The sequence below is a fragment of the Frieseomelitta varia genome, unplaced genomic scaffold, assembly GCF_011392965.1.
Source record: "Frieseomelitta varia isolate USP_RPSP 00005682 unplaced genomic scaffold, Fvar_1.2 scaffold_956, whole genome shotgun sequence".
Lineage (NCBI taxonomy): Eukaryota > Metazoa > Arthropoda > Insecta > Hymenoptera > Apidae > Frieseomelitta > Frieseomelitta varia.
Window position 1 is genome coordinate 531,933 of NW_025110763.1, and position 12,121 is coordinate 544,053.

General features: G+C 37.9%; 1 long non-coding RNA gene across 1 annotated transcript; it reads left to right on the forward strand.

Moving 5' to 3' along the window:
- Nucleotides 1-1,912: 1,912 nt before the first annotated feature.
- On the forward strand, nt 1,913-10,938 carry LOC122538072. Its single transcript, XR_006308778.1, has 3 exons — nt 1,913-2,301; nt 6,952-7,148; nt 10,927-10,938. It is a non-coding gene; the product is annotated as an uncharacterized LOC122538072 (long non-coding RNA).
- The last annotated feature ends 1,183 nt before the right edge of the window (nt 10,939-12,121 follow it).

The following is a 12,121-nucleotide window of genomic DNA, read 5'->3' on the forward strand; positions in this document are numbered from 1 at the left end:
TCCCTTTTCCATTTCAAAAAACACGAGACCTTTTATCATCTTCTCGCATGTGCCGCGAGTCACGTGTAAGTGAGCCAAAGCGGAAATGCGCGCAACGATCATCACGTCCTCGTTAAAACCAGAAATCGAATACCGATATATCTTGAGACTTCGATATTTCGTCGGTATTTGACAATGTAACACAACCGCTTTTTGATCAATCTTATTAATACCGATATTTTTTAACTTAACTTTCTATCGCTACTTAACGTCATAAATGAAAATGAAATTTATATCGGTACGTACAATACAATATACAATATCTGGTATATACAAGGAAGGACGTAGTATGTATTAAATATATAGTTTTCGTTTTCTTACGTGTGAAAAAAGAATACTTGAGTGAAAAGTGATTTATTCTAAATTTCTTCGAGTTAGTGACGTATCATTTATACAATTATCTCGTAAGTTACAGCGACGATATAATAAAATATAGTTCAATGATAAGCAAAGGCGACGCTAGCTTGGATACAAGGAACAATTAAAACTGTACCAGCTCTAGCGTAATATCCGATATTATTCTTTTTTCGAAAGTTGAAACTTTGACTTGAAGTCGAGGAACTTCAGAATTCGAACAGAGTTACTATACGTACCTTAAATAAAATTATAACTGTAGAATAACAGGAATAAAATGGTAACTATTATAATAATATGAAACTTATAATTAGAACGAAGCTCATAATTTCAAAGAATAATTTGAACAAAATTTTAATTATTTATCTTGAGCGAAACGAGTTTGTGATTCAACTGATTGTGCCTAAGAGCACTGTCCGTCACCAAACGTTGCTGAATACTGAATGTTTTAACAACATCGATGTACTATGAACTACGAACCTCGTAGTTTGTATATAGTTTTTATTTGTAACAGACATTCCAGAAATTTATAACACAGAGCGTTTCCTGGAAGAAACAGTGCAAATACTAACTTGCTGGATGTCATTGGTTACTATCGATAATAATCCTACGTTCATAACATTCTGTTTTTATTAATATGCTATACACTTCTCAATTGTATAACACCGATTCCGACTGAAACACGATTTTATCTAATTTGTGTTTCTTTATTCTATAATATATATTATAAATATATATTATAATATATATTATAAATATATTTATAATATATATTATTTATAATTATATTTATAATATATATTATTTATAATTATATTTATAATATATATTATTTATAATTATATTTATAATATATATATCTTATGTATTTATTTATATATATATATTTTACTATATTTATAATATATATATTTTGTAATATTTATTCTTTAATATTTACCAGTACTCTATAAGTACTGAAATACAGCTATAACGTCGCTTTAATCACATAATATCGGTATAGTCCGAATCATAGTTAGTTTCCATTGCGATGATAGAATAATTATCTAAAAATACCGGCATTCTGCCTTTATTTTTGCAATATCGATCCAAGCTCTGTTTAAAATTAAAATAATAAAATTTAATGAATATTTGATAAAAAATATCTTTTATATTTTTAATATTTAACAGATAACGCAATTATTCCTCGATATGAATTTTACGCGACGAGTTCTCCGCGGAATTATCGGTCGCGGTGACCTCTCTCTCCCTGTCCAGCGTGGAGGAACCCATAGCAGGGAAGAGGAGAGAGAAAGGAGAAAATCGTGAAAAGCTTGCACGTGTGGAAGAGAGACGTGTTGCACGTGTGGGAAGAAGGAGCGTCCGAGAAGGAACGAACGGGGGCACGATCGGGAACGTCGAGCCTTTCTTTCGCTCGTTCTCCTTTTCCCTTCGCGTCTCTCTCGTTCTCTCTTTGTCGGTTCCACCTGAGAATCGGAGAATGTCCTCGTGTATGGCGAGAGTGGTCGTCAGTGTCTCGGTAGACCTCCATCCGGAGCCAAGCTCTCTACGGTACAGGAAACGATCGGCCGGTTTCGCTCTCGTGCCACTCGACGTGTCACGTGTGACGTTCGAACGCAAGCCACGACGGATCTCGGAGCGGAAACGCGGCGCGCCGATGACACAGTGAATCCCGAAGGGAAGGGAAGGGTAGACGAGAAGTCTCGAACCGCCGACGTCTTCCGGTTGCCGCGTGTTTCCGAGTCGATTCGCCGGCGCGAATCTTCCGCGGCGTTGATTCGATTCCCCACGCGTCGCGAGGAACGTGTCGCTTCGCCGAAGTCTCTCACCCCGGAAATCTCGCCGCCAGAGAAACATCCTGCCAGTGTGGCACGTGCGAGGATCCCGAGGGAGCAACGGCGACGAAATGTAAATAGCGTAATGAGACAGCTCGAGCCAGTGCCAGTGGGAGCTTCGATCGTTCGACTCTCGGCTAAATCGTAAATGAGCTTTCTACGATCGTTGCGCGATTGTCCGGCTGATTCTTGGGAAAGTGGTGTTATGTTTGGATATAATATCGCGTGATGTTAGAATTGATACACGCTGAGGTGGGAAAAAGCTGTTGTTTTGCACGATACGGTGATTGATGCTTTAAACTGTCATTCACGATGGGTAATATTTTGCATATAGTGATGTATAGTACACGTACAGCAAGATTAATGGTCCTGATATTCTTCATGTACTTTCTGCTAGTATGAAACCGATGCATACGTGCGCTAAAATGGCAAGTTGATCAGTGCAAGTCGGTTCTTCCGAATGTTCGACTTTAGGTGACAGAACAAAGCATAATCATAGTACAATATCACTATTACGGTATAATCGGAAATAAACTGTTTCGTCGACTGAAGATTTCGTATATTTCAATAAAAGCGTAAATTGTTTCTCAACCTTCTTAACTGGGGATGACGAGTTAACTCGGCACTGGAAAATACTTTTCCAGCGTGAGAAACGAGTTAAACCTGACGCATAGTTTCTTTTCTTCTTCTGATTTTCGTTTGCAGAATGTAAATTTCGTATTATATTTTATTATTTTTCGTACTATTTACTGTGAACGTGACTCATTCAACGAGTTAACCTCTTACGCTGGAATGAGGAAGTTTCGTTGAAAATTGCAACTCATTTCCTCAGTTTTAAGTATATTTAAATGTAATCCAAAACAAATGATAAGTCTATTACTTCTTAATAATTTCTATCCAGTGATGTCATACCGACGAGTTCAAAAGGAAAAGAAAGCGACGATTTATTGTATAGAGTTCGGTCACTCGTTATGGTTCGCGAACGGGGGTTGAATTAATTCGTCGCGGTGCGCACAAATTGCGCTTTTCGGCAAGTTAAGAGGTTGACAAGAAACGATTTACATTCATTAGCTTCTGAATCTTTTGCACGGGAGTTAACAGTCGTGTCCAAAGGCAAAAAGAGCAGCTCAAATTAATTTTCTCTTCAATACGCCACCCTTCCCTGCCATTTTGAAACGAAGAACGTGGAACCACCTAGTTCTCCAACAGTCGACTTGACTGCGTTTCAAGTGGCCCAAATGACTAATCACTTCTAACTTTACACACACGGAAATCTTATATGTTTGTAACAGTACATTTCGAACGACTTTTACCAAAATGTGTAAATAGAAGCTTGCGTTCTTCATTGTGTCACAAACTTCTTTCCGTTCCACGCGGAACTTTAATCAGCTTCGCTACAAATTTTACACCCCAGTCGGCCGGGTTAGTTCCGGCGTTAAACCACGAGCTATTAAACGGCGAGAAAGACTGTGCTATGTTAAACGTGGACCGGTCACGACCAATTGATGACAGGCATTGTGTCGCTAATAGTCGGCTCGTTCGACGTTAAACGAGGCGTAACTCTTTCACCGTGATCCCGATGACACTGCATCAACGCGGCTTGCGCTTGGATCGTTGGATCGCGACCGCGAAGGAAATTGCTCGAAAATGGCAGGGAGACGGGGGGGGGGGGAGGGTGAGAAGGGTGAAAACCTCGAGTGCGGTTCGCGATTCGCGCGCAATTTAATCGAACGATTCAACTGCATTAGACGCGGCGGATGATCGTTGCGGCGGGGAGACGCGATGTACCTGGCTGTAATCGGGAGGAAATAATTTGTTTGGTCAAGCACCAGTTACGCGAGATCTGATTGGTTGCAGATGATCGATCGGTTTACAGGCCACACGCGGAGGAATTAGGGCCCGTCCGCGTGGTTATCATCGCTAATCGTTCGACCGTGAGTTTCCGGGTCTGCGGAAGTTCACCGAAACGCCAACACTGGGGCGACACACACACACACACACACACACACACACACACACACACTGGCTGGTTTTCGTTTCGTCGCGCGAAATAAACATTCGTCGCGCGAGGCAAAACGTCCGCGTCGTAATTAAATCCATTCTACGTTGATCGACGTTGATCTCGTTTGCACGTCGGTTGTTTGCGTACCTCCGAACGTTCGCAACGTTACGAATCTCGTTCTCGTTGATTTCCTTAACAAACGATCAAAGTGATTACCGGTGATTGGAAGTACATGTTATAATTAATTTATTATAATCGTATCGAAACGTACGCGATGCGTGCAGCAGTGAGACGAGAACAAACGTAACAAGCATTCTAAGTGTCGCGTTTGCGATATTTATGAAACGTACTCGCGCACCTTGCGACGAACGAAAAACCAACGTACGTTTGTAAAAAGACGAATTGAATCAAGGATTTTATTGAATCAAACAAATGGAACGATAACAATATCAATCATCTTGCGAAACTTGTCGTCTTCGTTCTTTCATTCCAGACGCGAATTTTGTTTCCACGACTCCACTTGTATTATATTTTTATATGCTTTTACAATCTTAGCACACATCATTCTCTACGTGTTTGTACACTCCCGTCCATAAATCACCGGACACTTGATAAAATTATGGTGTGATTACGATTTATTTTTATTTACGACTGACTTGACAATTCATCTTTCAAATTTCAAATAATTTTTTACAGATATTCGAATTCTATTTTGGATCATTATTCTATTTGGATCATTACGTTTTACGTAACTAGCTGTTAATTAATTCGGTGCCTTTACATTGTATTTGACAGCACAAATCTTCCTTTTCATTAAAATTAAAAATTTTAAATAGTAATTCAAACGTGTCCGAGTAAGAACATCTCGAAATAAAAATTAAAAGATCGAACAATTAAAATTCGACCAAGCAAATCATACTTCTCCAAATTTAAATGATTATTTGTCGGTTAAGTAAAACTTCATTTTACTTTGTATTACGAGATATCTCTTTCTTTAAGAGACAGAAACGCTATTACGACGCGAGATATCTCGTCAGTGGTATTGCATAACCGATATAATTCTGGCGAGACTTCATGGTTAAGCGAAATGGTTAATAATCGTAACGATCGTTTTGTTTAGAATGAGCAAGTGTCCGGTAACTTATGGACAGGAGATATACATCACAACTGAGATGATTCGTCTCTCTGTTACGCGACAATATCGAAACCAAGTGTAACGAAAATATTCGATCGAACAGTTCGTTTTCAATTTATGGCCAGTATCGTTCGATCGTTCGATCCGCCGTGCCAAGGTTCGTTTAACATTTGAGTTTAACATTTTATACGAGTCGTGAACCCTGGCGCGTTTCCCTTCGATAAGTCGCGATTGCTCAAGAGCGTTCGCACGAGCGAGAAGCTCGCGCCGCTGTTTTAATCCGCGAATCGCTGGCTACCGGTTTTCGCGTTCACATTTAAGATCTCGGAGGGACAAAAATCGATGGGAGCGGCCGCACGACGTTACACGACGTAAAGTTTCACGAAAAGTACGAAAGGCGGAAGCTCCAATTCGTTCTCTTTAATACCAGCATTGCCTCTCCGCTTTGGAGATCCGCTCTTGCGCGGAAATCTTCTGCGACACCGGGCAACGTTCGAGTCGCATCCCTTTTTTTTTTTTTGGAATTCTAATTGAATTTTTAATCGAATTGTCAATCTCCACATCCGTTTTAAATTTAATTCTAATGTCTACGATAATTTGTAACATTGTCGAGAAGAAAAGTGTCCTCATTTTGCCATCTGTACATATAGAAAACATTTTAAAGTAAAATAAACGACGAGTTCGTGAAAGTTTCAAGTTCAAGACTTAAAATGAGTCGAAGTTTACTGTTGTACGATCACAATCCTTTTTATAAAATTATAACAGTTTCAATGCTTGGTATCTAAATATAAATATATTGTATTTATAATTATATATATTTACGTTTATATTTACGTTGTAGTTTGTGTACTTGTATAAATATTAATCGAATTCATTGTGTACTTGCAGGAGTGTGTTTTTCGAGACTCGAATGATCTTTAGCGAAATATATTAAAATTTTTAGTAAATATATTTTCTAAATTCAAGTTTTAATTTTTAAAACAAGTCCGAGTTCATTATTGTACAGTTTTCTTTTTGTTTACAAAATTATAACAGTTTCGATATTTCGTAACCAAATTATAAATATATTGCATATATATATGTATATAATTATATATATTTATATTCTATGTATAAAGACAAATGTGCAAATATTAATCGGATTCACTGTATATTTGTACACAGTATTAGATTTCTTTCTTTCTCTTGCATCTCACTTTCCCTGCCACGAATTCTACAATTCAGTCGTCGGTAATTCTAGCGTTAATTTGAATGTTGACCGCGCCTCGCACCACGAGGCGTCCCCTTGCGGCTCATTTCATTTATTCGACGGCGTTAGATCGCGCCGTGTTTGTCAGTCGTCGCATGTTTTCGAAAACGTTCGAACCTCGACTTTCTAACTCGTAGTAGCCACGCAGTAAATATCCAACGACCTCGAAGCGTCGTTGTTCGCTCCTGTGAACGCGTGAGCCTCGATCGAAGCTTTCAGCCGCGTACAAAGACAAACAAAAAGAAAAAAAAAAAAAAAAGGAAACATTGCATCACGCCATTACGAATATTTCGTCTCTCATCACAAATCAGTGTGTCGTTGCACGCGTGTGTTCTAGCTGGAAGAAGTCGTCTCGCGAGAAGTCGATTTTCGAATTTCGAGTGGCGAACTCGTTGTGCCGCAGGTGCGAAACTGTCTCGCGTGTTACATGCGGTGCGAGAGGGACGGTTGAGAGAGAGAGAAGAAGAAAAGAGAGCGGTGGAGAACACCGGAAGGGGAGGAATTGCTGCAGCAGCCAGCTCGAAGAAACGGTGAGTCAAACAATGAAATAAAGTTTAATGGCTCTTGCGACCGAAACTTTTGATCCACGATCTTGCCGGAAGTGCTGTTGCAGTTCCCGAGCTGCTGGCTCCTCGACGTTGCCTAAAGTCGTTTAAAAGCCTATCAGCTTTTTACCGCGATAAATAACTCGAGCGAGTATGAGCGCGGCGCACGAGCCACGCTGATTTGAATTTTCTGTTTCGAGAAAAATATTAATTTTGGCGTCAACTTCTTGCGCTAGTAACTGGTTCGCGGACCATAACGAGTGACTAAACCGTATACAATAATTCGTCATTTTTTTTTTTTTTTTAATTCATCGGTATATTACTGGATAGAAATTACTGAGAAGTAAAAAGTTTATTATTTGTTTTGTCTGGGTTTGTTATATTTTAATATACCTAAAACTGAGGAAATATTGTAATTTTGGGCCAAATATTCCCGACGTCACGTGGCACGTCATTCTAGCGCAAGAGGTTGAAGTGTAGCGAGAACGTATGCGAGTTTAAAATGTTGTAGCGTTTGCTCGTTTTAATATACATTGGAATGCGTGTTTTTTCGTTCAGAAGTTTGCAGTATCTTTTTTTTTTTCTCTCTCTCTAGACAAAATTTCAATTTTCTGAGAAAGACGAATGCCGCGTTTAGAAATTTAATTTCGAATTGTTAATTGCAGCTTATATTTTTGGCTGAAGCATCCGAGCCGCAGTTCTTTCGAATTTCAGAGGGTAAATGTTTGCAATCCGGTTGAATATTCAAAATCATGAACAACTATCGTCACTTTCGTTTCTTGCGACTTACTTGCGAAATACTGCCGAAAATACAAAACTTTGAGAACAAAAATTGCCGGACACTATACTATATCCATATTTTCTTAAGAAAGCCATTATTTCTTTTGTAACTTTAACACGTACGTGTTAAAAAGAAAAATTGATATTCGATGTAAATGACACCGAATTAACTGAAATCGATTTAATTAATTCTTACACACTGTTACGAACTCTAGATGTAGCTTTCCTGATTAAAAATCATAAATAATTTAAGATACACGTTCCTACAATTTCAATAAACAATCCAATGCATCTGCTTTCACGTGGAATTCTGATTTTGTTGTTCATTCACACGTCAGCGCGCGCTCGTTTTGGCACTTTAATTTTTCAGAAGTCAAACGATCGATGTTGACAGAGTTGATCAGTTTGGTTCCTACGCTGCTTCGAATTGGTTCGTTTCAAGCGGTCGTAAATATTGTGTTCAAGTTCCGCGACAGCAGTTTTGCAAACATCGGGCAGAAAATTATTTCCGTTTGCTCGAGGGTAACTTTCCACGGGAATGGAACTATATTTGGTAATTTTGATACACGAATGACGCATGAGATGGTATTGGTTCTCGTGAAAATTAGTGAAGGAGCGTTGGCCACTCGCAGATATAATATAACACGTAGAGAAATTTCAGTTTGTTCTGAAGTAACGCGAGATGACTTTTCAAAGGTGATTCTAATTTTTATCTCGTTTTTTTTTTTTTCATTACAATTTGTAACTTTATTTCATTTGACCAACATTACGTTTGAAGCGTTTTAGGTGTATTCTGCACTAGGAGAAACTGTTTCTTTAGTAGTAATTTCTTATACGACAATTTCTTATCTTGAATTTAATTTAATACTTCATTTCTGACGAAAGTTACTGTCAAACACGTCCCACTCATCCCTCGATCACGACCAAATCACGGTAAATTCAATGCTCGTTCCGAAATGTTGAAATTTCTACGACACTTTTGCTGCAAATAAACAAGTCGCCGTTCTTCTTACAGATAAGTTATCGCCTCTGTTCTCAAAAGATACTCTCGGGGCCACTGTACAATTTTCGGTGGAATTACGATTTCATACTGTCCGTGATAGCGGGAATATTTCAGACGTACAAAGTTATTCTTGCATGATACTGTTCCTTGTACATATGTACATTCGTACGTACGAACCTTCACGTAACCCAGATGAACCTAGATGATTCCTTTCGCCGGGATAAAGCGAGACCGTAGGATAAATTTCCATTGGATAAAGTCACTGTTTTCGGAGAATGAATTTGAGAAACAAGCGAACGGACTTGTTTGCACATACATATGCACGCGCTTGGATCAAATCGTGTCACGATGAAAGTCATCCGTCGTTTGTAGCGGAAAGTCATCTTTCATTTATTGGTGTTTGTTCAATTTAGAATATTTTAATAGAGTCGAGGTTGAAGGATTTTTTTCGGTAAATATTTCCAGTTCAAAATTAACGTATTGTTTGATATAATTTGATAAAATTTGATTTGAGGCAACGCAGATTGTTTCTTTGTAACTTTGTACGTTGTAATTTTCATTATAATAAATAGAACAATGAAAAAAGTACAAGTTTATAATTTGACTTCAAACTTAGTCATTATTTTGCACAATTTTTTGACAGCCTTTCAATTCCATTTTCGTGGAATGATCTTTATAAATTATCGTATCCTAACGAGTGAAATTGCTTGCGAATTAATCTGGTACGTGATTTATACACTACTTTCAGCGTAATTAAGAGAAATCTCATCGTTTTCATATTTCATTTCGCTTCGTTCCCACTGACAGATTAAATTCCACGTTGTCAAATATCTTACACAGTGATTTTGCTTTATATTTGCAAAATCAGTCTGCGTTACCGTTAAAATTTCCTGGTTTAAACATTCCACAATTCTAAAACTGCACTCACTGAGCAAAAATACGATTACTCATCAATTTGCTACCAAATTTCCTGCTTTTCCAAATTCCTCGATGCACTCGCAGCAGCTGGTCTATTCTATATATAATTCGTGCGAATTTATATTTTCACGAAGCCGAAGAAATAAATCATGCAGTTACAGTGAAGAATAACTGTACCAATATTAACGAAAATTTGTGGATAATTTAAACTGGTAGAACTTTGTAAAAAAAAAAAAAAGGATCATGTAACTCGGTCTTGTTTTAAAGAACAAAGTTTCTACTTCGATTGTCGTGAGTTCGTTCCTTCTGAAAATGATTTTCACATCGTGCAACGGGCGACAAAGTGAAGATACGTTTGAAATTGTAAAACTTTCGTAAAATTACTCGAAAAATTCTGTAAAAATTCAAACGTGCGTGAAAGCAATTCAAAGATCGAAGATTTGATACAATTTTCTTTTTAATTATTTTATTGAACGTTGAATATTAGGTTTAAACGATAAAAATTCATCAAGTCCAAACATTTCGTTATTTGACCCTAATCGTTATTTCAATAAAATGACGAATGAAAAATCGTACAGCGAGTTGTAAAAAGTCGCGAACAAAAGACTGCGAGTTTTCAATCGTCGAAACAACAAAATTTCAATCTCGTTTCAATCTTCACGATCGATTCAGCCAGAAGAGGAATTTTCTTAACGATTAAAGTTTTTTCAGTACCCCACTCTCCACGTGTGACGTAAAGTTTCACGCTTTAAAACGGTCATAACCACGTGGATCGTTGGATATGACCTTTCTCTTACAATGTTGCATCAGTTTAAATTATCTACAATTTTCCACTCGGTTGCAGTTATGTGCACGTTCCTTGTATGTCACGCGGTTTTCCGTCTCTCGAGTTTCCCTCGACCGCGTAAAAATCCGCGCTCTGATCGCGAGCCGAGTATCAAGCGGCCGAGAATACACGGCGGCGATCGACGACGAGGCCAGACACCGATGAACGAATTTACCGAACATTTGCTTGCTAATTCACCTATGCAAGCAGTGTAATCCGGTTATGTTGCTGAAACCGCAGGAATGTGCGGCTACGTACCTGCGCGGCTAATAGAACCTCTCCTATCCACCGTGCTCGTATACTCGCCGTGTGTACGCACGCGTCTACACACGCGATCGTGTTCCGAGTGTACGACGGTCGCCTGACCGGTATTCGACCGCGAACAAAAGGGTGAGAAAGAAAGGAACTGGGTCAATGTGATTTCGCGAAACTCTTCGCCTAGCCGCGGACTCGCAATTCAACTCTCACGACCGCGCGTGCTCCGACATTGCTCGCCCGTGCTCTCTGCGAACTAATCGCCGCCCCGTTTTGCGTTCCTCCGCTTGAAACATCTCGACCGCGACGAAAACAACCCCTTTAATGGGTTTAATCTGAAAACGATGCTGGGATGGAACGAACGAAAATCGGTGGGATTTACGGTCATCCGAGCGAACCATTTTCCTTGTCTTTTTCTTTTTCTTTCGTTGGGAAGAAAAAGTGGTTTTTTTTTTTTTTTATTGAGTAGATACGTGGTAGGATTGAGTAGCAAAAATATAAATTTGTTTATAAGTAAATATATATATATATAATGTTTATATATTAAATTAAAAATTAGTATAATTAAACAAAGTTTTATAATAAAAATATATTTTAGTAATAATTTAAAATTGATATTAAAAATATGAATTTTTTTTAGAAATAGATAAAATATATTTTGTACCTTTTGTATCAGGGTTAATTAATTTATTTTAATAATTTTAGTTATCTCAAAAGTAAATGATCTATATTTCTTTTTTATTTTTGTGGAATAAAAAAAATAAATATATACTTAGGAATTAAATGTATTTATTAATATCTAGTCTTTTTTTAAATAAAATTTTTTTTGAATTTATAATTTATATTTTTGAAATTCCAAATTCAGGCGTTTGCAAAATATCCGTTACTGGTACCAAGGTGTGTGTTCTACCGGTTTGATCACTTTCACTCCGAGGCAATATTTTATTTGTTACTTGAGCAACGCTTGGGAAATGTAATAGATTTATGCACACGCCGATCGGATTCGAACTGGTCTGCTATATTGTCTTTCTAACAATAAAGCCGTTTGTAAAACCTACGCGAAATGACATTGACAAATGGCTAAGATAAAAAGACAACGCATGAGTAGGAATATACATAAGTAGCAGCAACCGATTGATGGTCAATCGTAGTTTGTACAATGTTTATTATCGTTGAATTC